Source organism: Syngnathus typhle, linkage group LG7, assembly GCF_033458585.1.
Source record: "Syngnathus typhle isolate RoL2023-S1 ecotype Sweden linkage group LG7, RoL_Styp_1.0, whole genome shotgun sequence".
NCBI classification, from domain to species: Eukaryota; Metazoa; Chordata; class Actinopteri; order Syngnathiformes; family Syngnathidae; genus Syngnathus; species Syngnathus typhle.
Window position 1 is genome coordinate 14,634,388 of NC_083744.1, and position 23,542 is coordinate 14,657,929.

The window sequence follows — 23,542 nt, forward strand, 5'->3', positions numbered from 1 at the left end:
CTGTATGTCTCCTCTCCTTCAATCGTCATTCCTCCCGAGGGCCACACACTTCCTGTTAGCGCTGGGCTCAACTTACCTTCTGAGTGAAATCCATTTTGTCCACTTTGCTTTTTTCACCCCAACCCTAATGTATGTTTGACCATGGTACATTAGCGTCCATTAGTTTCTCCCTCGGGTCAGCCATTATGTATTCGTGCCACACCCTCCCGTCAAGTTTTCATGCTAGTTCACGTTTTACTCAAATAGAGGTCGACTATTAGACTTGGCTGGTGAATCAATTCCCTGAGGATGATGTTTTTTGTATGTTCCATCAATAGAACAAATCGGACATTTTGTGACATTTAATTGCCCGTGCTTTTGGTGTGTCTGTGTCACGGCGATCGTGCGATAATGCGTTTCCGCGACGAGACGAGGAAGCCATCCGGGTTTAAGTGTCTCTCAAGAGTTCCGAGACCGATTGAATCAATAGACATGAGAGGCGCCGGATCGATTAAGGTCTCGCGCATCAGATTAAAAGTTGTCCTGTACTCAGGTGAACTGATCAGGTGGGAACGGTTGATTGAAGGAGAGGAGCAGGAGGAAGAAGCGAACGGAAAAACACTGATGAGAAGAGCGCACGGGAAAAAGAACACAGTCAAACTGTGACAAAACGACGACTGTGGAAGTTAAGTACGACTACAAGGTGTCAGCGGCTCCTTTTACCGACGGGGAAGCGGGAACAAAGGGAACCTGTGTGAGAGATCTTGCCGGCAAAAAGCAACAGCAGGCTCTCTTTGCTTGCGCAACATTGGCGCGAGATTCTTTCTGAAACATTAAACATGTTCCGCCGAGTACATTCCTCCACATGACATCTTTTGTGGCGCTCTTCATGGAATCAACATTCAGCGTGAGGGAGACACTTTGCTAGCGCAAATGTTTTATTTCAACCATGTCAAAAGAAATAAAGTGATCACGCGGACCCATCAGCGGTTTATATAAGAGCAAGACCGGCATCCATGCTTGAATTGTTTTCTATGCCATGAATTATACAAAAGGGCCGTGCGCATGTTCATCAACTCTTATTATCGACACCGCCTGCACGTTTCAGGAAAGCAAGCTCTTGTTATTTTTATATTTTTCTTTGGATGAGGATTGGCTTATATAGTCGGCCATTTTACCCGCAGGCTATTTGATGCAGATGTGACTTTCACTTTTTAAAATATAAACACACTCCAGGCCAAGTTTGGTATTAAATGGGAGCCATTCTGGGAAACGTCTGTTGTGATTATTTCTTTTCCTCCACGGCCGTGACGGAAGTGATGCTGTTCAAATGTGCGGCTTCGTCCCATGACGATCAAGCCGGTGAGTGTTGTCGCCAAATAATTTCTCAGGGGCCCCGGCTTAAAGCGCTCAAGATGGAGGTCAAAGGAGGCCCGGCGAAGCGTGCAAATCCGTGCTGAGTAATTGCACGTCCCTATTTTATTTTGGAAGGATGCTGCTTACGTGCATTTGGACCCTTCTGGCCGGTGGGGACAATCATCTTGCATTTGGATATTGAGGTGCACTTCTTCCCACCACCAAGTGGTTCTATTGATATATTGGGAGTGGGGTGAGGGCGAGCAGGATTGCATAAAAAAACAATTTCCTTTTTACTTAGGAAAGGGCAGAAGAAAACAAACCAGTGGCATAGATCTAGAAAAAGTGCAGATTCCAAGTATAAGAAGGAAACTTGTTACTAGGCAGGGTTTGTCGTGCAGTCAATTGTGCCTAATTTGCTCATGGGAATAAAATGCCACATTAAATTTGTGACTGGAGAAAAAAAAAAAAGAAACATGAATCCTGGGTAAAATTTTTGCTCGGAAGTAAAAAAATAAATAAATAAAATTAAATAAACATTAAAATGCTCAAGTTTGGTCACCACTGTACTAAAATATTTTTTTACTAGCTCTAATGACACGCAAAAGCATTGCATTTTGATCTCAAAATTATATTGATGTTATTTTATCTTGGCCAATTAATTTTCATACCGCAGGACCTGACCTGTTTGATAGCACAATGGCAGCCGTCAAGAGTTTGGACGGCCCAACGCTGGGAACGACAAGCAATTTTTGGTGAGATGCCACAGCCAATTTGTCAATCACACAGCGAGCAATAACGCTGTCAGTCAAACACCAGGCTTGGAAAATTACATCCACCCAACAATGATTTCATCTAATGGTACAACTTTCAGTCACATTCCGCAACACTGCAGCTTAATTAGCTTGTCCGCCTCTCATTTTCCCGAGAAGCATGCGGCGTGCTCCGCAGCTTTGTTTGCCTTTCCAAATGGGGAATTTAGATTTCCGCGCCGCTATTTTCCAGCTAGCTGAGTGCTTTATGATCGAGTCTTGTGATTGCTGATGGTAAGTGACGCCCCACGTGATTTGAAACAAGCAACAGGAACTTTTGAGGCAATTACAAGCTCATCAGAGAAGTCCCCGAGGAAACCCACGCATCAAACGCTTGGCTAAGTCAGGTACGACTTCCTAATAAGCTTCAGAGGAACAAGGGTCAATCGGCTGAGAGCAATCGATTTAAAACATCGGGCCAAAACGGAACAAGACTGTTTTATACCTTGACTGGTGACTTGAGATACGAGTTCAGTTACGGCTAGGACCACACTTGTAACTCAAAAACGGAATTAATAAATTAGATGATTTTTTTTTTTTGTTTGTCTACATGTGTTGCTCAACCGGTTGTGTTCAATAGTAGTGGCTGCATTATGTCATTTTATTGACCTTGGATTTAACTTGACAGTTGACGGCGAGTGGCAATAAACAGCTGGACGTTTCTTTTGGAACAATTCAAATTGCTGCTTGCTATGAAATGAGTCGAGTTATTTCTGCATCTAAGTCAAGCTAAAAATTGATCCTGAGTGATTTGATACAGAAGTGTGACACAGACGTGTTCACCAGGACACTGTACGGCCATTTCAATCCATTTTTTCTCCCTCAAAATGGATACAGTAAAATGTCAAATAGCGGAGGGTGGCTCCATCAAATATTCAAAAGCCGCCAATAGTTTTTGTGCTTTATTCATCCCTGTCGCCGTGTAAACAACAAAGTCACTCGTCAGGCTTCTTTTCACTGTGAAGGCTGCACAAAGGCGTCGTTGTCAGTCAGGCCTGTTTTGAAAGGTGAAGGCCTGCGTGAGTTTTTGGGCTGCGGGATGATTTTGCCATGAATATCTCAAGTGCTCCTAAATGTGCTTGAAAAACATACAAAAGGAATAAAATGACCAATAACAACAAACGCCAAAATTCTTTTTTGGCCTCAGACGGATTTGAGTTTACTTTCTACTTGCAGTTTGAAATCCTTCTTTTTTTTTGTTTTACACTTGTGTTGCCATTCATAGTGATTAACTAATATTTAGAGTGTACAAAAGTGAATCTCAAACATTCTTTCAACTTCTATTATTCCCCATAAGAGCAACATCACTTTTAAAACCCCAAACGGTCGACCGGTTTATAATCCACCCTCAGAGTCCGCTATGAATGAGATCTTATCTTTAAGACTGAAAGTCACAGATGGTATTTATATGCAACAAAGATATCTACTGCTGCTACTGTGATTAAACTGAATGTCAAAGTGAACACTCCAGTCGCCTGTAAGTTAAATGGAGCAGTAGTGATGGAATTCAATTCAGTGACACAAACATTAACCTCGGCAGAAGCCGTCCAGGAAGCCTCTTGCGATCGCCAAGACGTTTTAGCCCTGGCAGAGAACTATTTATATTATGTTTGATAGGCTTTTAAGGCCACATGTATCCAGACCGTTGCGTGTAATAGCTCGTCGTTGCTGTGGGGAGCAAATCTGTCAAACGTCCTCTGTAACTACAACAGCGCCACCGCGCCAGCAGAGGATTGATGACTCGCGGAAACTTGTAAAAAAAAACTTCGGAGCCATCCTGAACTCTGCATTGAGACTTTTAAAGGAGGCACGACAGGTGAGATATTCCTTTCCCAACTCATCTGTTCCAATCACGTGGCGTCCGTTCGACCTTGGAAGTTCCACCGGATTTTTGTTGGTGTCATCATAATCTGTCCTTTCATCGGTCGTAACGTGGCTCAGCGCTTGAGGAAGTCCGTGTGTCGGGAAAGGTCCATAATTCAAAACTACTGATTGATGCGACCTTCCGTGTCATGCTGGCGCATTTCAAGGTGCCGTGCGTTTAGAAGCTGTAAACATACGTAGAGCTGAGATGGATGAGTAGCAAATGGGGGACGAGAGTGTATTAATATTCTGAGTGGCCAGTGTGTCAACGTCGGGTCAGCTCAATGTCATCGGTAGCCTGATTGGGGTCAAACGCAATTTGCAGAGTGGCTCGGATGAGGTCATGTAAGCGGACCTCGGATGAGGGAAATACAAGATCATAATTATGCTTCGAGTTGTCTTTCATGTCTCAAAAAATATCCACATTGCTTAACTCATTCACTGCCAACCAAGTTAATATCTTTGACGTCTATAATCGTCAATGGCACTGAATGAGTTAAAAGTAAGCGAGGCTATTGTTTTTTTTTAAGAGAATAGTGGTGAATCATTTCCAATTTAGTGACAGCATGTCAATTAGGGACTCGTTATGAAAATAGGCTCTATTTTTCATTCCGAACAAAGTTTACAATTATTTATGGCTTCTAAAATCTGCTTATAAAGCGAGCCAATCACCCCAATAGATAGCGAGAGGACAAGCTTTGTTAAGCAATTTGGGGGATTCTAATTATACTTTAAATTACATTATCATAAATCAATAAAAGGTCATTCCGATGCTGACTACAAATGAGTACAAACATTAGCTGTACTTCAACTCTGTAATGAGGAGTTATTATGACAGTATCAAAAGGCAAATAAAGTCGTGGCTCTTATTTTCATGCATTCCAATCCAAAACTTTCGAAAAATAATAAACAGCAGGAATCAAATGTGATTCAATCCAGAACATTATTGGGCACAAAATACCTCCTCCGTTGTCCTCTCGCTGGCCTCAGTCTGAACGGAGCGCGGTAGTAAAAAGAAGCAGGCTCCTCTCATATATAAACTTTGGCTGTTCTGCTCCTTCCAGTGTTTGGCTGCACAAGACAAACAAGTGAAATCATCCAAGACTGAATCATCATCTCCGAGATCATGCCGGAGTACCAGAATATAAATTTTAATTGCTCAGGCGAAGCGAAGAGAGCTGAGTTACTGCGAAGAACTAGCGGGGCAATAAATACGACACCGTTGAGCGTATAAAGCCACGGAGCGCTTTTTTTTTCCCCTTTCAGGAATCATTCGGTATAAGGCGAAAGAACCCAGTGTCCTTGAGATCCCGGACACGTAATTTACCGACAAATGCCAATCCTCCTTTCCCTATTTTCATAGCCGACAATCGGACGGACGTGTCAGAGATCACAGGTCGTCGCCAGGATCAGATTGTCAAACAGGATTTTAATTGACATCCACAAAGCAATGAGTGAGCGGCGACCATGTGGGCCGACAACAATGAAGCGCAAAGTTAAATGCGGTAGGCCTGTTTAAATAACTAATCACAGCCAACAAGCATAAACACGCTTTCCAGCTTGCCACTTTGAAATGGGCCAAGTGCTTCTATAAACAATGTGAACAGTGCTTCCGAGACGGTGGCTTGTCATTGGTCAGCAGACCAAAAAAAAAAAGAAAAAGAAAAGAAAGGAAAGAAAGTTGGCATGTGCCAAAGTAAGGCTGTAGATAAAATAAAATGAAATACCCTCTTTGTCTTAGATGGGCACACCAACATTTGGTTTCGAGTGCACATTTTTTGAATTGCAATGTACTTGACGAGTTTGTCTGTCAGTTCCGAAAGCGAGATCAAGGTCCGCGTTCGATCTTTGACCATGGTCAAGTTCTATTTGATTGCTTGGCCATCAAAGCACTCTAATATGACAGTGACACTGTGGACATGCTCAAGGATGCAGAGCAAAGGCCGCAAGCAAAAAAAAACCACTACTTTTGAAAATAGCATGTAACATTTCTCAGAATTTTTATGCACCTACGCAGTTCCGATTTTACTTGACAAGAGATTGGAGGGCACGTTGATTAGTGACGACAGATGACAGTTGAGCGGTTTGGTGTCTGTCTTAAGCTTGCCAGGTCACAAATGACCATGTGGAAATAAATACTATGTTCAGCTGTGCCTTGGTTTTCTGTTTTATTTGCTGTATTTATACCAATGGGTGTGGCGGTCTTAAGATAATTGGTGCAGTTATGTTTGTTTTTTTTAGATGCTACGAGGCAGCTGAAGGAATATTTTTCTAGAAAAGACTCGGGTGAAATGAAGTTCTCGCAGGTGCGCTTCATGCCGGCGGGCGTGGGCAGAGGGGTCACTCGTTAAGCTTCTCTTCCTTTACTCCTCTGACATGGTCATCTATCACACACGCTTGCGTGTTGACAACCGGAGTGTCGCTCAAATGAGATGTTTTCACTTTGTTGAGACGGGCAGATTCTCTCACGGGTTTAAAAACTTTGGAAATGCTCAACTTTTTCTGTCATATGTGCTGATGCTTTCAGATTCCCTGGTGGTCTAGTGGTTAGGATTCGGCGCTCTCACCGCCGCGGCCCGGGTTCGATTCCCGGTCAGGGAAAGCGAGTTTTTTTTCCTTTTCTACACTATTTTACAAGAACTGAGTCCAGCAAGAAGACATGAATGAAGAGAGGCCTCGTTCGAATGTACTTTACGGCGACAGGACAACTGCTAATCTGGATTGCATTTGAGATGCGGGTGTGTGCAAATCCAATCTATTCCTGGAGCTGGACGAGTTAGCTCTGCAGACGTTGAAAGGAGATGTCCGCAAATAGCAAGGCTTCAAATTTGGGAGGGGGGGGGGTTGTGTTAGCAGGATGAATCAGAGCTGAGGTGCTCACCTGAGCCAGCGTTTTAATGACAAGGGAAGTGAGACAGACAAGACAAACTTGTGACTCATTGGGAAGTCCAGCTGACAACTTTGGCTGAGTTACTACATCGAATTTTATATTTGAGGACAAACTCAAACATTGTTATATATAACGGAACGATCAAGGATTGATCTTAGCAATTCAAATGAAAGTAGTAAAAAGTTCTTCCCCAAAACAAACCGTACCTCAGCTGGAAGTGTCGGCCTCCGAGGGGGGTCACGCTCCGTTAACAGTTACGAGACCGTCTTGGCCGTAAAGACGGGCCTGCGGTTCTGTTCCCCTGAAACACAAGTGACAGTTGTTAGTATTGCACTCAAGCAGGATGACTCAAGGAAACCTTTCATTGTGTCCGTAGAATCAGAGCGTATTCACACCATAACAATGGCTCGGCGCCTCGTTTCTTCCGGCTGTCAGGGGAAAAAAAAAAACGCTGCGTTTCCATGGCGACCGCGCGGCTATTAAGCCGGCTATCCAAACGGAGATAACGCAGTGCTCGGAGTTGGGAATGACTTCGATCGTCCACATGTCATTCTTGAACCGGCCTGGGGGAAGTGTTTTAATACTGACTTAGAATTCAAGCAAATTATTTTTGACGAGGGTGTTGCGTTAATTGCCTTGAGTCAAACATGGCCACCCCGTTTGGCAGCTGCTGTCATCGTGCGGAACAGCTTGTATTTACGAGGCTGTCTATAAAACGCTATATATATATATATATATATATATATATATATATATATATATATATATATATATATATATATATATATATATATATATATATATATATATATATATATATATATATATATATATATATATATATATATAAGTGTATGTTGGTTTGCAAAGCACACTCCATATGTTAGATGATGTACATGTGAAAAACAATGAGGTCTAAGCAGGCTAACCCTCCCAAAGGTTACTATGACAACCGGAGAATGGAAAAGGAGTTCCCTTGGTTGAAAAGGTTTTCCCTGTCTTCTCTCCTCCAGTCTGACACCATCACACCGGAGAATCACACATCGTCACGTCAGATGAATCTAACGTGTCCGAAATGGAAGCGATTTAAATCCAGCGACAGTTAATAATTATTTTTGTGCTATAATTGAATCAAAAGCACTTGGCGAATTCTGATTAAAGCGTGCGTACCTGTTGAGGAGGCGCCATTGTTTTTCCACCTTTAATTTGAGTCATGATGAGCCGCTTGATTTTACCGATAGCTCTGTTGGAACCTCGCGATTCTCCATAACTTGCTTCTCAACAAAACTTTGTACGATAATTTAACCGGCTGCCAACAAGACACTCAATATTAGCTCATCTTCTGCCAATTTGGCTGGATGGAAAATGACTAATCCAATCATGCACAACAGGAAATCGAGAAAGCAAAAAAAATAACGAAAAGTATTTGAACACGACAGGTGACGGTAGACAAAAAAGCTGACCTGTATCTCAACATCCTCATTTGAGCACGGAAGAAAAAAAACACCACGAAAAAAATCCATGAGTGAATAAGAAAAAAAAAAGTGACAGTTAATGAGGGATTATACGTCATTGGTGACATTTGCCGAGCACTTTTATCGAGCAATACTCATTATCTGGAGAATTATTCCCCCTTTTAGCACCTAATCAGCCCGCTGTGGATTAGCTTCGGCTCATGCAAAATGTATTCCGCGCTTCAGACACTCTGGAGGGATGCCACTAAATACAATTCATAGCAGTCATGTAAATAAATGCTTGCGTCATACAAATTGTTTCCATCATTATACATTCTTCAATACCTTGACTCCAAATCTCTTTTTTTTTACGTTGCTCTCCCTATTTGGTATTCTGTCTGTCTCGTTTTGCCTGCCAAGTTGCTGCGAGGCTGACCTTTAACTGGTGAGAGAATTAAGTTATCCACTAGGCATATTTAAATGGTCGGCATAGTTAATATCCTTATTGTTATGCGTGTGAGAAAGGAATGGCTCAACTATCTTGTGACAACAAGCCATCGAGAGTAAAACAAGACAATTTAGGAAAGCTCATTATCTTTTTATCCAGATTATGGAGACGGAATAGAGAAATTTTTTTATTATAGCATTGTATGTAAATTGGGTTTTTAATTTAAAGCATTTTTGGGCCAATCCACAAGTGATGATGTCAATCTGGACTTTCGTTTTGATTCTGAAGAAGATGATGAGGAAAAACAGATCTTAAATGGCTAAAGACTAAGGTTAGCATTATAGCTAAGTCTTATTTATGGGTTCAAGGTTATATTGGTTAGGGATTAGGTTTAAGGTTTGTGGTCTTGGCTTAGGTATTACCAGTCCTCCATCATCTGATCAGGGCACACCTGCCACCAAAGTTCTTCACACACTAGTTGAGGAAAGAACACGGGGGAGCAAGCAAGGCGGGATGTGGGACCAGATGGCCGGCATTGAGCAGACCAACTGTGCAGTGATGCACATTTTCAACCAAAGCCTGAGGGTGAAAGCGGGTTGCACAGCTGTGAAAGCCATCCAGCCAAGTTCCAGAGTCTGGTCAAAAATCCTAAGGCTCTAAAAAAAAAAAAGCCTTACTTTTGACCTCATATGGTATCTTCCAAAAAGGGTAAAGAGACATCTGTGTAATTTGAGAGAAAGGAAATAAAACTCACAATATTCCATGGGTTCGTGGATTCCAATTTATCACTGAGTTGCACATTAACCAAAATGGAAGATATGAGTCTCTGTGGCGCAATCGGTTAGCGCGTTCGGCTGTTAACCGAAAGGTTGGTGGTTCGAGCCCACCCAGGGACGCTGAGATCTTTTGCCAGGAATGTAACAAAGTGATCCCCACCAAAGCTTCAAACAAGGTTTAGCTGCGATTTTAGCCACTGCGAACTATTTCAGCAAAACTCAGAATATGTGTCTCTGTAACGCAATATCTTCAAGGTGTCCCTTCAACATCTTGCGCTGAATCAGCGGACGGTGAAGTCGGATGCCCTCAACGGGTGAGGCTTTTTGACCGTGGTTATCCTTGACATTTACACTGAAAGTGAAATGTCAGTCGCTGGTATTTTAGAATCTCTTGGGGTTGAAATTGAAAGGGTCACTGAGCGTTTCATCTAGAGGGAAATGAAAACCACAGAGAGACTACGCCGTTGCACGTCAACGTTGACGAGGAGCGACAGGTGCTCTCATCCGAAAATCAATAGGTAAGAAGAAATTGAAGATGCACATGAGAGAGAACCTCCTGGGTTTGACCGAAAGGTTCGTACTTTGAACTGATCAATTTGTGAGTCGATCCCATTTTGTCTGCTTTGATTGGATTCTAGAGGGACTGAAAGGATTTTAGGCAAAAGAAAAAAAAAAGGGGATGTTTTATTTTAGTGGACTTGCTGCTTACAAGGCGGGGAAGAAAAGCAAGTAACCCCCAGCTGAGCCGTGACACTTTTAGCACCATTGAGTCAATGAAATGTTCACAGCGACTACCAAGACACAGGGGAAACGTGTCAGCGGGTAGAGTAGATTGAACTTTGACCTCAAACTAGCATTTGTCAAAAGGCTACAGCACACAAGCGAATTGGCGAGAGCGCTTGAAAGTCTGCTTGCCTGGAATGTGAAGCCCCGCCCCCTGCTACACACAAGAGCACAAGATCCTGCCAACAGCTGCAACATGTCTCTGTGGCGCAATCGGTTAGCGCGTTCGGCTGTTAACCGAAAGGTTGGTGGTTCGAGCCCACCCAGGGACGTCAGATTTTTGCTGTACGCTATTCAACCTAGATTAAGACTTGGAAATAGTCTAAATGTATCAACGAAATTCGGGATACTTAGTGGCTTTGGCTAACAAACAAACGATGAGGTAAACATCCAGCTGCACAAATGAAGTACAAATTGTTTGTATATAAGATTTGAATTTAAACGGAGTCATCTAACTGCTTATCTGTTTGCTCCATCTCCTGATGAAGTCTGATGCGGTCTGTCATTTCCTTGCAGCCACGCAATCGTATCACACTGTCTGGCAAGGTTAACGCTCAGCGGGCCTATTCAAGCATGGCTTGCTTTACTCGGGAACATGCTGCATACTCTTGTCTCTTCATCACATGCCAGATTCTTTGCACATAATCATGTTCTAGTAGTATAATTATCGCTGTCCAACACCGACACCTCGGCGGTTTCTTAGCAACTGCTATCCGCACATTTCCTGTTAGCAAAACAGATTTTTTTTCTTCCTGTAAATTTGAACCATTGCTCAGATTTATGAACTCTTGACATGGCGATTGTCCTTGGTTCAAATCTACACACTTGCACTAAACGGCAGCGAATGAATTGAGAAACAACGAGGACTTCATCTAACCTTCGGAGCTAGCCGAACCGCCACGTGACAAAAGAGTCGGAGAGTAGACGAACGCCGCAAGCGAGGGGGCTATGGATTCGGTCATGTCTTAAGTCAACGAGCCTGCGGCTTAGATGGCTTTGTGCATGAGCGCCAAAGCAAACAGGAGGGAGAGGTCAGCAAACGGCTGAGCTTCCAGATACTCAGTAGCTATATCTGTGATGACAGACAAAAACAAAAATACACATCTGTGTGGCAATGTTCATGTTCTCGAAAACTGTCATTTTGAGGATCAATAGCAAGAGGAAACCCAGAGGACATTTAGGAGCTAATACAAGCAAGCTTTGAAGCTACAAGTGGAGGAACCTGCGATTTGTCGATTGGACTTAAAATATCTTTCATCATTCCTGCAAAATTGTCTAACCGTAGAGGTACAAATGAAAAGAGGATTCCATGTAGGCCAATTATAAACGATATCTCGGGGGATCAACGGATGCTGCTGTATGGCCAGATGGTGTTGTTATTTCACACTGTGTGATTGTGGACCACCACGTTCATGTGAGTTTTTAACCACACAGGCTGCCACTGTGAACACAATCATACATCATAGATAGTCGCCTCCTCAAGTGGACGTTTTGGACAGATATCCGATAGGCTTACGGCTGCCCGCTGAGTCTTCCGTTGACATTTGGAAAGCGGTCTAAAATATCTACTTTCTGGTTAAGCCCAAATCCTTTGTGTGGAATATGTACGGAAAATGTTATTGACTGGCCCCGTAATTCACGTTAATGACACAAATGATGTGCGCGATTTTCAGCGCGGACGGGTTCCAATTTCCCCGAGAAATAAAAGCAAGATAATTGCGTCATGACCTTTCCGAGCACGGCGGCTCAATTTGTTGACTCAACGCGGGAAGGAGTATTTGTAAAGGCGCAAAGTGCTTCACTGTAGGAACTGAGTTTCTGCCATTTTTCACCACCGTCATCATCGTGACGAGCTCCCTGATGTCTGCCGCTTGAACATCAATAAGATGGGAAAATTACAAGCAAACAACAGAAGCTGGTGGGTCAGTCCGAGTCAGTCCCATCGTGTTAATTGCTGGGAAAGGCTACACCAATTTTATTTCAGGTCGATAGCAAAAATATCGAATATGTTTAGCGTTAAATGTTCAATCGATTAGTCATATTTTCATTACGTATGTGAGGTGCAGGTATTATTGTTGTCCACATGGGGTCACCGTTCTCACATTCCACACAATAATATGAGTGTATCTGTGGTTTTACTGTAGAAGAGGGGTTGGCCTGGTGAGTGACGTGGGAGTCGCTAAACAGCTAGCTGTTAACTGGCTAACCGCTAGCCAGTCCGTGCGTTAACTTTCAAAGCAGGTGTGGCATTTGTAGCTTGTGTATGAATAAGTTTATTACATGATTATTTTGTTAGCATTTGAGCGATTCAGATTACAGCTGTGTCTATCCTTGACCATTTGCGGGGGTCTTACAATAGGCTAAATTTAATTAGCAAACAGCTTACTTTCACTGAATTTTGTACCGGGATTATTAGTTATTCGAATAAATGTTTCCGCACTTCACTATTGCACCTCTACAAAAAAAACGTACATTATATATAAGATTAATACTTGCACTACTTTCGAAATAATATAAAAACAAAAAATTGTAGCAACCATTCTCTGAGTTTTTAAGTGTTATAAAACTACTGAAGATAACAATATGGGTCAGCAATGGCATTTATTTTTAGACGTAGCACAGGCTGTTTGGATGCACTCTAACTTGATAACATTGATAACAAGTGACAAAAAACAGATGAGACATGGGGGTCATGACCCAATGGAGTCAGAGGTAGCACATTGTGTGTGGGGGGGGGGGTGTCCCTCCTGACATGGCACCCTCAAAAATAATGTGCATCGTTAGAATTTCACAGCTGAGCCCTGTTGCGGTTCTGTCGAGCGGTAGAAATGGAGCCCGGACCCTTTCCAAATAAACGCACGCCTCCCCGAGTCGGGCATTCCACCGACTTAACACATCAAAGTTTGTTTACGCATCATGGAGGCTGCTACTGTAATTCGCATGTAAATTTTATCTTCATACGATGACTTGCCGCGTTGTAAAATCCGCTTTATATAGAGGCGCTCGTGAATGCAATTTTACGACTTTTAAATCCAATCTATCCTGAGAGTATTCAAGTAGGAAATGGAGGGGACATTCCCATTCATACATAAGCTCATTGGGTGCTCTATATTTTATGGGGATGGGGGTATCATATATAAAAAAACACTTACTTCCTGTGAGGGATATTTAAAATGTATCAGAACACACAAGTCAAGGCTTTGGTGGCTTATGACCCGAACACCAAAGCCAATTGACAAGAAAGGCCATTTTCCTCAAAGTACTTGGAGAGGTGGTAGAGAGAGTGAGTAGATACACTGGTTTCCATAGCAATCGTGCGCACAGTCACATGGTTACCTAGGAACTAATCCTGTGGCGCGGTTCAATGTGTTCATGTTTGGCAAAGCTATCCTTTAAAGCCAACAAAGCCACATGTTGCCATTTAATTTCTAACACTTGAACTACAATCTCAGTTAATATGACCTAATTATATTTTGCAATTGTCGGCTCACGAGGTAAATCAATGGCAATATGAGATGATGTGGGAAGAAGTTAAGCAAGACTGCCCTCTACCGGTCAATCACGGTTTTACACGCTATGCTAAGCACCAATGGGAGAACGACCAGACTAAGGTTTTTGATTTTCATAGCACACTACGAAAACTACTTGGAGTTTATCATTTCTATTCAAATACTTTTGACATTACCATAGTGCATGTTACTTTCACACTTTTATTAGTCTCCGCAGAGACTGCCAAAAATTGCCATAGTTGACTATTTTGCAAGTCGACAAGGCGGGGTATTGGGTAAAGTTTTCAACTAGCAATAATCACGCCTCGGACAAACCTCATAGGCTATGATACTGCCACTGCGCAAAGATAACAAACCTGGATTTCACACAATCGAGTCATGAAACAGCCTATGTTCTACATTGACGGTCTCAAGACTAACAGTTTCATAAATTTCACTTTCTTTCAATTCTCTATACATGTGTCCATTGTACATCTTATTTGACTAGATCAGATTCCAGTGCTTTAAAGAGTCAAGGTACATGGTTTAAAAAAAAAGTAGTAAAAGTAAAAATCAACTCAGCAAATTTTGAGGGAACAAACATCTTGCTTTTTTGTTGTGCCGTGAATGTCAATGTTATGAATTGGTTCCAAAATAATTTACTTTTTTGACAATGCATACTGATAACTTGCCTCTTACATTGCTAAATTCACTTAAATAAACTACATTAATTAAAGTACTTCCTCATTACGAGATAAGTTCAATTGTTTTAGACAATGAAAATAGTCTCCGCAGAGACTGTCAAAAATTGCCATATCCAACTATATTGCAAGTTGTCAAGGCGGGGTATTGGGTAAAGTTTTCAACTAGCAATAATCACGCCTCGGATAAACCTCATAGGCTATGATACTGCCACTGCGCAAAGATAACATACATGGATTTCACTCAATTGAGTCATGAAACAGCCTATGTTCTACATTGACGGTCTCAAGATCAACACTATCATAAATTTCCCTTTCTTTGAATTCTCTATACATCAGGGCTCGAAACTAACGATTGCCCGATTGCCCGGGGCAAGTAGCGATGGCAGAGGGGCAAGTAGAATTTTTTCCTCACTTGCCCGAACTTGCCCTGCCATAATACCATGTTTTCAAGCTGTAAAAACACGATTTTGTGCATAATTTCTCGCAACTTCTGCCGCTTCTGGTCCGACCTTTTGTTTTCTAGGGAGCGGTTAGTTTCTCGTGTAAGTCTGCAATACATTGATAACGGCAAAGCGCTTCGTAATTAAATGCATGCTCCCTCACTCGTCCCTGGCTCTTCTGCGCCTGCGCACCAGCAGAGCTTGTTTCCGGTTGGCGGATACGAAGGCATATGAAGGCAAAACTTATAGTGTTGTCTTTTTTATTGCAAAAATGTGTCGGGCAAGTAGAAATCCACTCCAAAAAAATTCGGGCAAGTAAAATTTTGTTTCGGGCAAGTAAAATTTTCTCCAACTTGCCCGAGGGCAACTTGGGCAAAAAATAAGCTTCGAGCCCTGTACATGTGTCCATAGTACATCTTATTTGACTAGATCAGATTCCAGTGCTCTAAAGTGTCAAGGAACATGGTAAAAAAAAATGTAGTAAAAGTAAAAATCAACTCAGCAAATTTTGAGGGAGCAAACATCTTGCTTTTTTTGTTGTGCCGTGAATGTCAATGTCATGAATTGGTTCCAAAGTAATTTACTTTTTTAACAAAACATACTGATAACTTGCCACTTACATTGCGATGGCCTTGCTCTAAATTCACAAAAATAAACTACTACCTTAATTAAAGTACTTCCTCATTACGAGGTATGTTCAATTGTTTTAGACAATGAAAATTAGTCTCCGCAGAGACTGTCAAAAATTGCCATAGTCAACTATATTGCAAGTTGTCAAGGCAGGGTATTGGGTAAAGTTTTCAACTAGCAATAATCACGCCTCGGATAAACCTCATAGGCTATGATACTGCCACTGCGCAAAGATAACAAAACTGAATATCACACAATCGAGTGATGAAACAGCCTATGTTCTACAGTGACGGTCTCAAGATTAACAGTTTCATAAATTTCACTTTCTTTCAATTCTCTATGCGTGTACATAGTACATCTTATTTGACTAGATCAGATTCCAGTGCTTTAAAGTGTCAAGGTACATGGTTTAAAAAAAAAAGTAGTAAAAGTAAAAATCAACTCAGCAAATTTTGAGGGAACAAACATCTTGCTTTTTTTGTTGTGCCGTGAATGTCAATGAAATGGATTGGTTCCAAAGCAATTTACTCTTAACAATACATACTGATAACTTGCCTCTTACATTGCGATGGCCTCGTTCTAAATTCACTAAAATAAACTACTATCTTAATAAAAGTACTTCCTCATTACGAGGTATGTTCAATTGTTTTAGACAATGAGAATAGTCTCCGCAGAGACTGTCAAAAATTGCCATAGTCAACTATATTGCAAGTTGTCAAGGCGGGGTATTGGGTAAAGTTTTCAACTAGCAATAATCACGCCTCGGATAAACCTCATAGGCTATGATACTGCCACTGCGCAAAGATAACATACCTGGATTTCACATAATCGAGTCATGAAACAGACTATGTTCTACATTGACGGTCTCAAGCTTAACAGTTTCATAAATTTCACTTTCTTTCAATTCTCTATACGTGTCCATAGTACATCTTATTTGACTAGATCAGATTCCAGTGCTTTAAAGTGTCAAGGTACATGGTTTAAAAAAAGAAATGTAGTAAAGGTAAAAATCAACTCATCTTGCTTTCTTTGTTGTGCCGTGAATGTCAATGTTATGAATTGGTTCCAAAGTAATTTACTTTTTTAACAATACATACTGATAACTTGCCTTTTACATTGCAATGGCCTCGTTCTACATTCACTAAAGTAAACTGCTACATTAATTATAGGTCTTCCTCATTCCGAGGTAAATTCAATTGTTTTAGACAAGGAAAATTAGTCTCCGCAGAGACTCTCAAAAATTGCCATAGCCAACTATATTGCAAGTTGACAAGGCTGGGTATTGGGTAAAGTTTTCAACTAGCAATAATCACGCCTCGGATAGACCTCATAGGCTATAATACTGCCACTGCGCAAAGATAACAAAACTGACTATCACACAATCGAGTGATGAAACAGCCTATGTTCTACAGTGACGGTCTCAAGATTAACAGTTTCATAAATTTCACTTTCTTTCAATTCTCTATGCGTGTACATAGTACATCTTATTTGACTAGATCAGATTCCAGTGCTTTAAAGTGTCAAGGTACATGGTTTAAAAAAAAAAGTAGTAAAAGTAAAAATCAACTCAGCAAATTTTGAGGGAACAAACATCTTGCTTTTTTTGTTGTGCCGTGAATGTCAATGAAATGAATTGGTTCCAAAGCAATTTACTCTTAACAATACATACTGATAACTTGCCTCTTACATTGCGATGGCCTCGTTCTAAATTCACTAAAATAAACTACTATCTTAATAAAAGTACTACCTCATTACGAGGTATGTTCAATTGTTTTAGACAATGAGAATAGTCTCCGCAGAGACTGTCAAAAATTGCCATAGTCAACTATATTGCAAGTTGTCAAGGCAGGGTATTGGGTAAAGTTTTCAACTAGCAATAATCACGCCTCGGATAAACCTCATAGGCTATGATACTGCCACTGCGCAAAGATAACATACCTGGATTTCACATGATCGAGTCATGAAACAGACTATGTTCTACATTGACGGTCTCAAGATTAACAGTTTCATAAATTTCACTTTCTTTCAATTCTCTATACATGTGTCCATAGTACATCTTATTTGACTAGATCAGATTCCAGTCCTTTAAAGTGTCAAGGTACATGGTTTAAAAAAAAAAAAAGGAGTAAAAGAAAGAATCAACTCAGCTAATTTTGAGGGAACAAACAGCTTTTTTTGTTGTGCCGTGAATGTCAATCTTATGAATTGGTTCCAATGTCATTTACATTTTTAACAATACATATTGATAACTTGCCTCTTACATTGCGATGGCCTCGTTCTAAACTCACTGAAATAAACTACAAATTTATTTAAAGTTCTTCCTCATTACGAGGTAAATTCAATTGTTTTAGACAATGAAAATAGTCTCCGCAGAGACTGTCAAAAATTGCCATAGCCGACTATATTTCAAGTCGTCAAGGCGGGGTATTGGGTAAAGTTTTCAACTAGCAATAATCGCGCCTCGGATAATCCTCATGGGCTACGATACTGCCACTGCGCAAAGCTGAAATCTGGTTCAAGCGGACAATCAGGTCACTAACCCGCATACGTTCCACAGTGACGGTCTGCAACACTAAACAACCAGATTTTGGGGGAGCAAACATCTTGCTTTCTTTGTTGCGCCGTGAATGTCAATGTTATCAATTGATTCCAAAGTCATTTAGTTTTTAAACAGTAGATACTGTTAAGTTGCCTCTTGCTATGGTCTCTTTCTAAATTCACAGACAACTACGGCCTTAGGTGATTCTTTGTTGCGCCGTGAATGTCGATGTTATCAATTGGTTCCAAAGTCATTTAGTTTAACAGTAGATACTGATAACTTGCCTCTTGAAATGGGCTCTTTCTAGATTCACAAACAACTGTGGCCTTAGCTGATGATGTTTCTCATCATTAGGCTAAATCATTTGTCTTTAACAGTGAAAGTAGTCTCCGTAGAGACCGTCAAAAATTGCCATAGCTGACTATATTTCAAGTCGTCAAAGCGGGGTATTGGGTAAAGTTTTCAACTAGCAATAATCGCGCCTCGGATAAACCTCATAGGCTACAATACTGCCACTGCGCAAAGCTGATGATTGGCATTTTCGGACAATCATGTCACCAAACCGCATACGTTCCACAGTGACGGTCTGCAACACTAAACAACCAGATTTTGGGGGAGCAAACATCTTGCTTTCTTTGTTGCGCCGTGAATGTCAATGTTATCAATTGATTCCAAAGTCATTTAGTTTTTTAACAGTAGATACTGATAAGTTGCCTCTTGCTATGGGCTCTTTCTAAATTCACAGACAACTACGGCATTAGGTGATGTTGTTCCTCATCATTTGGCTTAATCATTTGTTTTTAACAGTGAAAGTAGTCTCCGTAGAGACCGTCAAAAATTGCCATAGCCGACTATATTTCAAGTCGTCAAGGCGGGGTATTGGGTAAAGTTTTCAACTAGCAATAATCGCGCCTCGGATAAACCTCATAGGCTACGATACTGCCACTGCGCAAAGCTGATGAATGCTAAGTTTGGACAATCATGTCACCAAACCGCATACGTTCCACAGTGACGGTCTGCATGTATACATAATAACTGAAAACAACCTCCACAAATTACACATTGTCAAAATTCGACAGGCACATGAAACAATTACATTTTGGTAATATGCTTCTAAACACGTTGACGTATCTTGTAAATATTAAGTAGTACTGCGACGCAATGCATTATGGGCTTTTGATTCATCCACAAAACGCGGGGTCGTGCATTTTACCTGTTTCAATGGAAACTCCAACGCTTACAATGAAACATCTGCTCATATTCGTACCAATACTTGAGCACTATATGCAAACATGTATTACAAATGCAATGCGGAATTTAATTAAAGGTTTACGTGAATGACGCTGCACGAACGCGGGATGACGTCATTTACCAAAGTCACCGCCCATGTCTAACGCTCCTAGCAGTTTGGATGCAGTCTTGAGTCATAAAGTAAATAGATGATGATATTTTTCACAAGAGTATTAGTCTCCGTAGAGACCGTCAAAAATTGCCATAGCCGACTATATTTCAAGTCGTCAAGGCGGGGTATTGGGTAAAGTTTTCAACTAGCAATAATCGCGCCTCGGATAAACCTCATAGGCTACGATACTGCCACTGCGCAAAGCTAACGTCAAAATGGAAGCGTGAGGGGTGTCATTACCCAGCCTACGTGTCATAGTAATGGTCTTCACAACTGATGATCGGACTATAGAGATTTTACGCCAACCAAAACGTCATTTTATTCGAGTGACTGCGACATGCATGCGGTATTTGCTTCCGATATATTTCAGAAAACGTTTAGATACAAACAAAAAAGCTTTGCGTTGCAATGCATTCTGGGATTTCCTTGTTTAGCTTGGCTGTCACGTGACACGTTCAAGCTTATGTGGCGGAAGCTTGCACACTGCGAACCTCAGCCCAATTTATTAATAAAAATTAACGACTTGAAATTCATCGCAAGGTTTCGTTTTAACACCAATTATGCGAAAAAAGCCACGCTTGGCGAGATCCACACTTCCACTTCACCCGAAAATTACATGTACGCATGCGCGTCTAATTCAATATTTTGTTGAAATCACTTAAAAAGCTTGTATGTATAAACTATTATCTAGTCAAAGGTTTTCATATTCCAATATTAACAGTTCGGTTGAACGTAAGAACAGTGGCGTGACTTCACTTTATCTCACTTTAATTCGCTATCAACATTCTCTCAGTCTATGTATGCTGTACGCCAGTCATCTTGTTTTCTACATAGTTGACACAAGAGCTTTGTTATCACGTAACAATGTATTATGTGGCTAACACAAGTACTAAAACACGAACGTTTATTTAGGTTTATCTACACACCACCGTGGTAGTTGACACCAATGAAGCTATGCCCGGAAAGAAACACTAGGTGTCGTCGTTGACCAGTAAATCAAACCCAATTTTCCTTCAGAAAAAAGTCATTCGCGATTAATTACGTAAATTTACTGTAAGTTATCAGTAAAACACACACAATATAACCCCCCACACACGTACAGACACCCACACTCACAAAATATTATTTTTTGACAAAAAAGAATGCGGAATATTCACTAAATATGAGCCAATGTGAGCTGTACGTGCTAGCATGTTAGCGGCCAAACTTTACTTACCGATCTGCGTAGAGGTCTTTCGTTGTAGGATAATGAAAAAATAAAAATATAAAAGTTCCACACGACAAGAAAATGTCAATATCTAAGTGTCACATTGTATCTGAAGTAGTTATTGCCTACAAAAGCTAAATTAAGAATAATTCATTAAATTAACAGTATAAACCGAAACGATTAAGTTTTCGACGATGCCAATGAAACAGGAAAGACCGGAAGCCGAAGAACCCGCGAATTATGTGCTCCATCCGTTGTAACAAATCGAATTTTATATTGTTTAAATAATGTTATATTTAAAAGTATATGTATTATCCTTTCTAATTTGGTTACATCGTGTCGAATTAATGCAACAAAAAAAAAAACTCCAAAAGAAAGTAAACCAAAAAGCAACGGTCTCCATTAATAGCCATTAATGGAAACTGTTGCTTTTTTTTTCTTTTTTAACAATTTAAAACTGATCTCATTTCGCTCACAGACACATTTTTACAAAAAGGCAAATAACCAAGATTTACTTGCTCATTTAATTTTACACTTAATGCGTGGACAAACACTAAGACACCCATCTAATGTCATTCAAACACTAAAAAGTACAATTTCTTTAATATGTTTTGTTTAAATAATGTCCTAGAGCCGGCTTCAAAGACAAAACTAGATTATAGGCTGGTTTATTTTTTAGAGGTCATATAGTTTTTTCAATCATACATACTTATTGTATCGGTGTCATACCAAGAACTGTAATGGCAGTGTTGGTATTAGAGGCCTTTTCACCTGTTGTGCCGCTTTAGCGGGATGAAGCAGGTGCTTAACAGATAAGATTCGGTGTGCCAGTCTACATTAGACGGAGGATTTGCTGCTGTCAGAATGGCGAGCCAATGACGCTCATCGGGGTACGCTTGGATCACTTTCTGGGACAGGTAGTTACATAGATAAGGGGATTACACCAAGTAATCTTAAATGAATCCTGTCAGACTTTGTGTTTCATCCTCACATGGAAAACCAGAGTTTCGCAATTTTCAGCACAACGAATACATCACACCATGATGCAGTTGACAAGACATCTTGAAACTATACTGGCTTATGGTTATTTGACAATGATAACCCACCCCATTAATAAACCGGCCCTGTCAGAAATTTGTGGAACCCCAGTACTTACCTTCAGTGCTTTATTTCATATTCAGTACTTTTTTTAATATTCTAAAATAGTTGTCTGAATTATTCTGACCGACCAATGTAATAATATTGCGTAACATATAATATTATTTATACGAAGGCCAGCCAGAGTTTCCACTCCTATTCAAGCTTTGAAAGCAAAACTCATGAGCTTACCTATTTGCAAGATGAGCTTCAGACTAATTTGTTTTTGTGGAAACGTAAGCTTGTTAGCAAAATCCACCGTCTGTGTTACTCATCTAATTTGAAAGCTGCTCTCGAGCACTAATGTTGAAAGTAAAGAGCTTGTCGAGGATGCAAAACCTGTTTGGATTGCTGATCAGTTTTTTTTCTTTTAAAGAAGGAAATAGATGTAATCTATGTGTGTGGTGGGCACAGGCCAGCCATGATGAGATCTGGGCTACATCACATCAGCCAGCTAAAGGACATTAAATGATAGTGAGAGGCCACCTGGACAATGCAGGCAGAGCTGGAGCGGCCATGATTCGATTGCATTCTAAACAAAGGGGAGCATAACGTTGACATTTTTCTTGTGTGGAGTGACAGCGGCGTCTGATAAGCACAGCCAAGGTACCTCAGTGCATTGCCTCAGATCAACCTTCAGTCTCTTCTTGCATTCTGTTCTCACCAACCCCCTCACTGCTGCCATCTTGCTTTTCCCACTTTGTGTTTATTCCTAGTTTGCCACCATAAGCCCGTCTGTCTGTTCTCTGACTAACCTGATGTCTTCTTATCGCACATACTATTTTGCCAGTTTTCTTCTCTGACTATCTAAGCTAAACCCGTATTGTATACCACCATACACTTTTGAAAAGTATTGACAGTTTGTGTCCCACTTAGTAAAACTCAACAGCCAGTGAAACCAAAACCTGGGTCGCTTTAAATACATTTCCTCAATGTTCCTGCTGAGATATTCATCACACTTTGCCAGCCTCTACCGCCTTGACAAGTTCACTCCATCTGTCACCGTCACATCTTGGATTTGCCACAAGCAAATATATCGCAGAAGCTTCACCTAGAAATAACAGGGCAGGTAGATAATGATTAGACGGCAATGGAGCGAGGTTGAGGAGACAAGCGTGAGAGGCAGTTCACTCTGAAAAGAATAAGCATCCATCCATCCATCCATCCATCCATCCATCCATCCATCCATCCATCCATCCATCCATCCATCCATCCATCCATCCATCCATCCATCCATCCATCCATCCATCCATCCATCCATCCATCCATCCATCCATCCATCCATCCATCCATCCATCCATCCATCCATCCATCCATCCATCCATCCAACGCTTGCCAATCAATGGAATGACACATTCAACCAATTCCATTGAGTCCGTTTTTGTAAACATTGACCAAAATAAAGCCCTTTATTGATTGAACATTTAATTTTCCTGAAAACAATTTGGATGTGTCTTCCAACTATAATTGATTCACTGAAGACTAAGCTCATCAGCAAGCTCGGCAGGATCCCGATAATGAACCTGATCATTTGGATCGGATGTCTTGGAAGAGAGGAAACCTTTCAAACACCCTCAAGTTTAATAAAATGCCATCAAATCAACTTTTACGGCGTTAGTGACAAGGAACCTACA

General features: G+C 40.9%; 13 non-coding genes across 13 annotated transcripts; 3 read left to right on the top strand and 10 right to left on the bottom strand.

Annotated features, from left to right (window-relative positions):
* Window positions 1-6,539: 6,539 nt before the first annotated feature.
* Window positions 6,540-6,611, top strand: trnae-cuc (transfer RNA glutamic acid (anticodon CUC)). The gene has a single exon. It is a non-coding gene; the product is annotated as a tRNA-Glu (tRNA).
* Window positions 6,612-9,624: 3,013 nt separating this feature from the next.
* On the top strand, window positions 9,625-9,698 carry trnan-guu (transfer RNA asparagine (anticodon GUU)). Its single transcript has one exon. It is a non-coding gene; the product is annotated as a tRNA-Asn (tRNA).
* Window positions 9,699-10,559: 861 nt separating this feature from the next.
* Window positions 10,560-10,633, top strand: trnan-guu (transfer RNA asparagine (anticodon GUU)). Its single transcript has one exon. It is a non-coding gene; the product is annotated as a tRNA-Asn (tRNA).
* A 3,445-nt stretch (window positions 10,634-14,078) lies between these two features.
* Window positions 14,079-14,219, bottom strand: LOC133157665 (U4 spliceosomal RNA). The gene has a single exon (XR_009715071.1). It is a non-coding gene; the product is annotated as a U4 spliceosomal RNA (small nuclear RNA).
* Window positions 14,220-14,635: 416 nt separating this feature from the next.
* Window positions 14,636-14,776, bottom strand: LOC133157669 (U4 spliceosomal RNA). Its single transcript, XR_009715075.1, has one exon. It is a non-coding gene; the product is annotated as a U4 spliceosomal RNA (small nuclear RNA).
* A 941-nt stretch (window positions 14,777-15,717) lies between these two features.
* On the bottom strand, window positions 15,718-15,858 carry LOC133157666 (U4 spliceosomal RNA). The gene has a single exon (XR_009715072.1). It is a non-coding gene; the product is annotated as a U4 spliceosomal RNA (small nuclear RNA).
* Window positions 15,859-16,288: 430 nt separating this feature from the next.
* On the bottom strand, window positions 16,289-16,429 carry LOC133157664 (U4 spliceosomal RNA). Its single transcript, XR_009715070.1, has one exon. It is a non-coding gene; the product is annotated as a U4 spliceosomal RNA (small nuclear RNA).
* Window positions 16,430-16,842: 413 nt separating this feature from the next.
* Window positions 16,843-16,983, bottom strand: LOC133157670 (U4 spliceosomal RNA). Its single transcript, XR_009715076.1, has one exon. It is a non-coding gene; the product is annotated as a U4 spliceosomal RNA (small nuclear RNA).
* A 430-nt stretch (window positions 16,984-17,413) lies between these two features.
* LOC133157668 (U4 spliceosomal RNA) lies at window positions 17,414-17,554 on the bottom strand. The gene has a single exon (XR_009715074.1). It is a non-coding gene; the product is annotated as a U4 spliceosomal RNA (small nuclear RNA).
* Window positions 17,555-17,987: 433 nt separating this feature from the next.
* On the bottom strand, window positions 17,988-18,128 carry LOC133157661 (U4 spliceosomal RNA). Its single transcript, XR_009715067.1, has one exon. It is a non-coding gene; the product is annotated as a U4 spliceosomal RNA (small nuclear RNA).
* A 420-nt stretch (window positions 18,129-18,548) lies between these two features.
* Window positions 18,549-18,689, bottom strand: LOC133157672 (U4 spliceosomal RNA). The gene has a single exon (XR_009715078.1). It is a non-coding gene; the product is annotated as a U4 spliceosomal RNA (small nuclear RNA).
* A 289-nt stretch (window positions 18,690-18,978) lies between these two features.
* LOC133157662 (U4 spliceosomal RNA) lies at window positions 18,979-19,119 on the bottom strand. The gene has a single exon (XR_009715068.1). It is a non-coding gene; the product is annotated as a U4 spliceosomal RNA (small nuclear RNA).
* Window positions 19,120-19,629: 510 nt separating this feature from the next.
* Window positions 19,630-19,770, bottom strand: LOC133157663 (U4 spliceosomal RNA). Its single transcript, XR_009715069.1, has one exon. It is a non-coding gene; the product is annotated as a U4 spliceosomal RNA (small nuclear RNA).
* Between the last annotated feature and the right edge of the window lie 3,772 nt (window positions 19,771-23,542).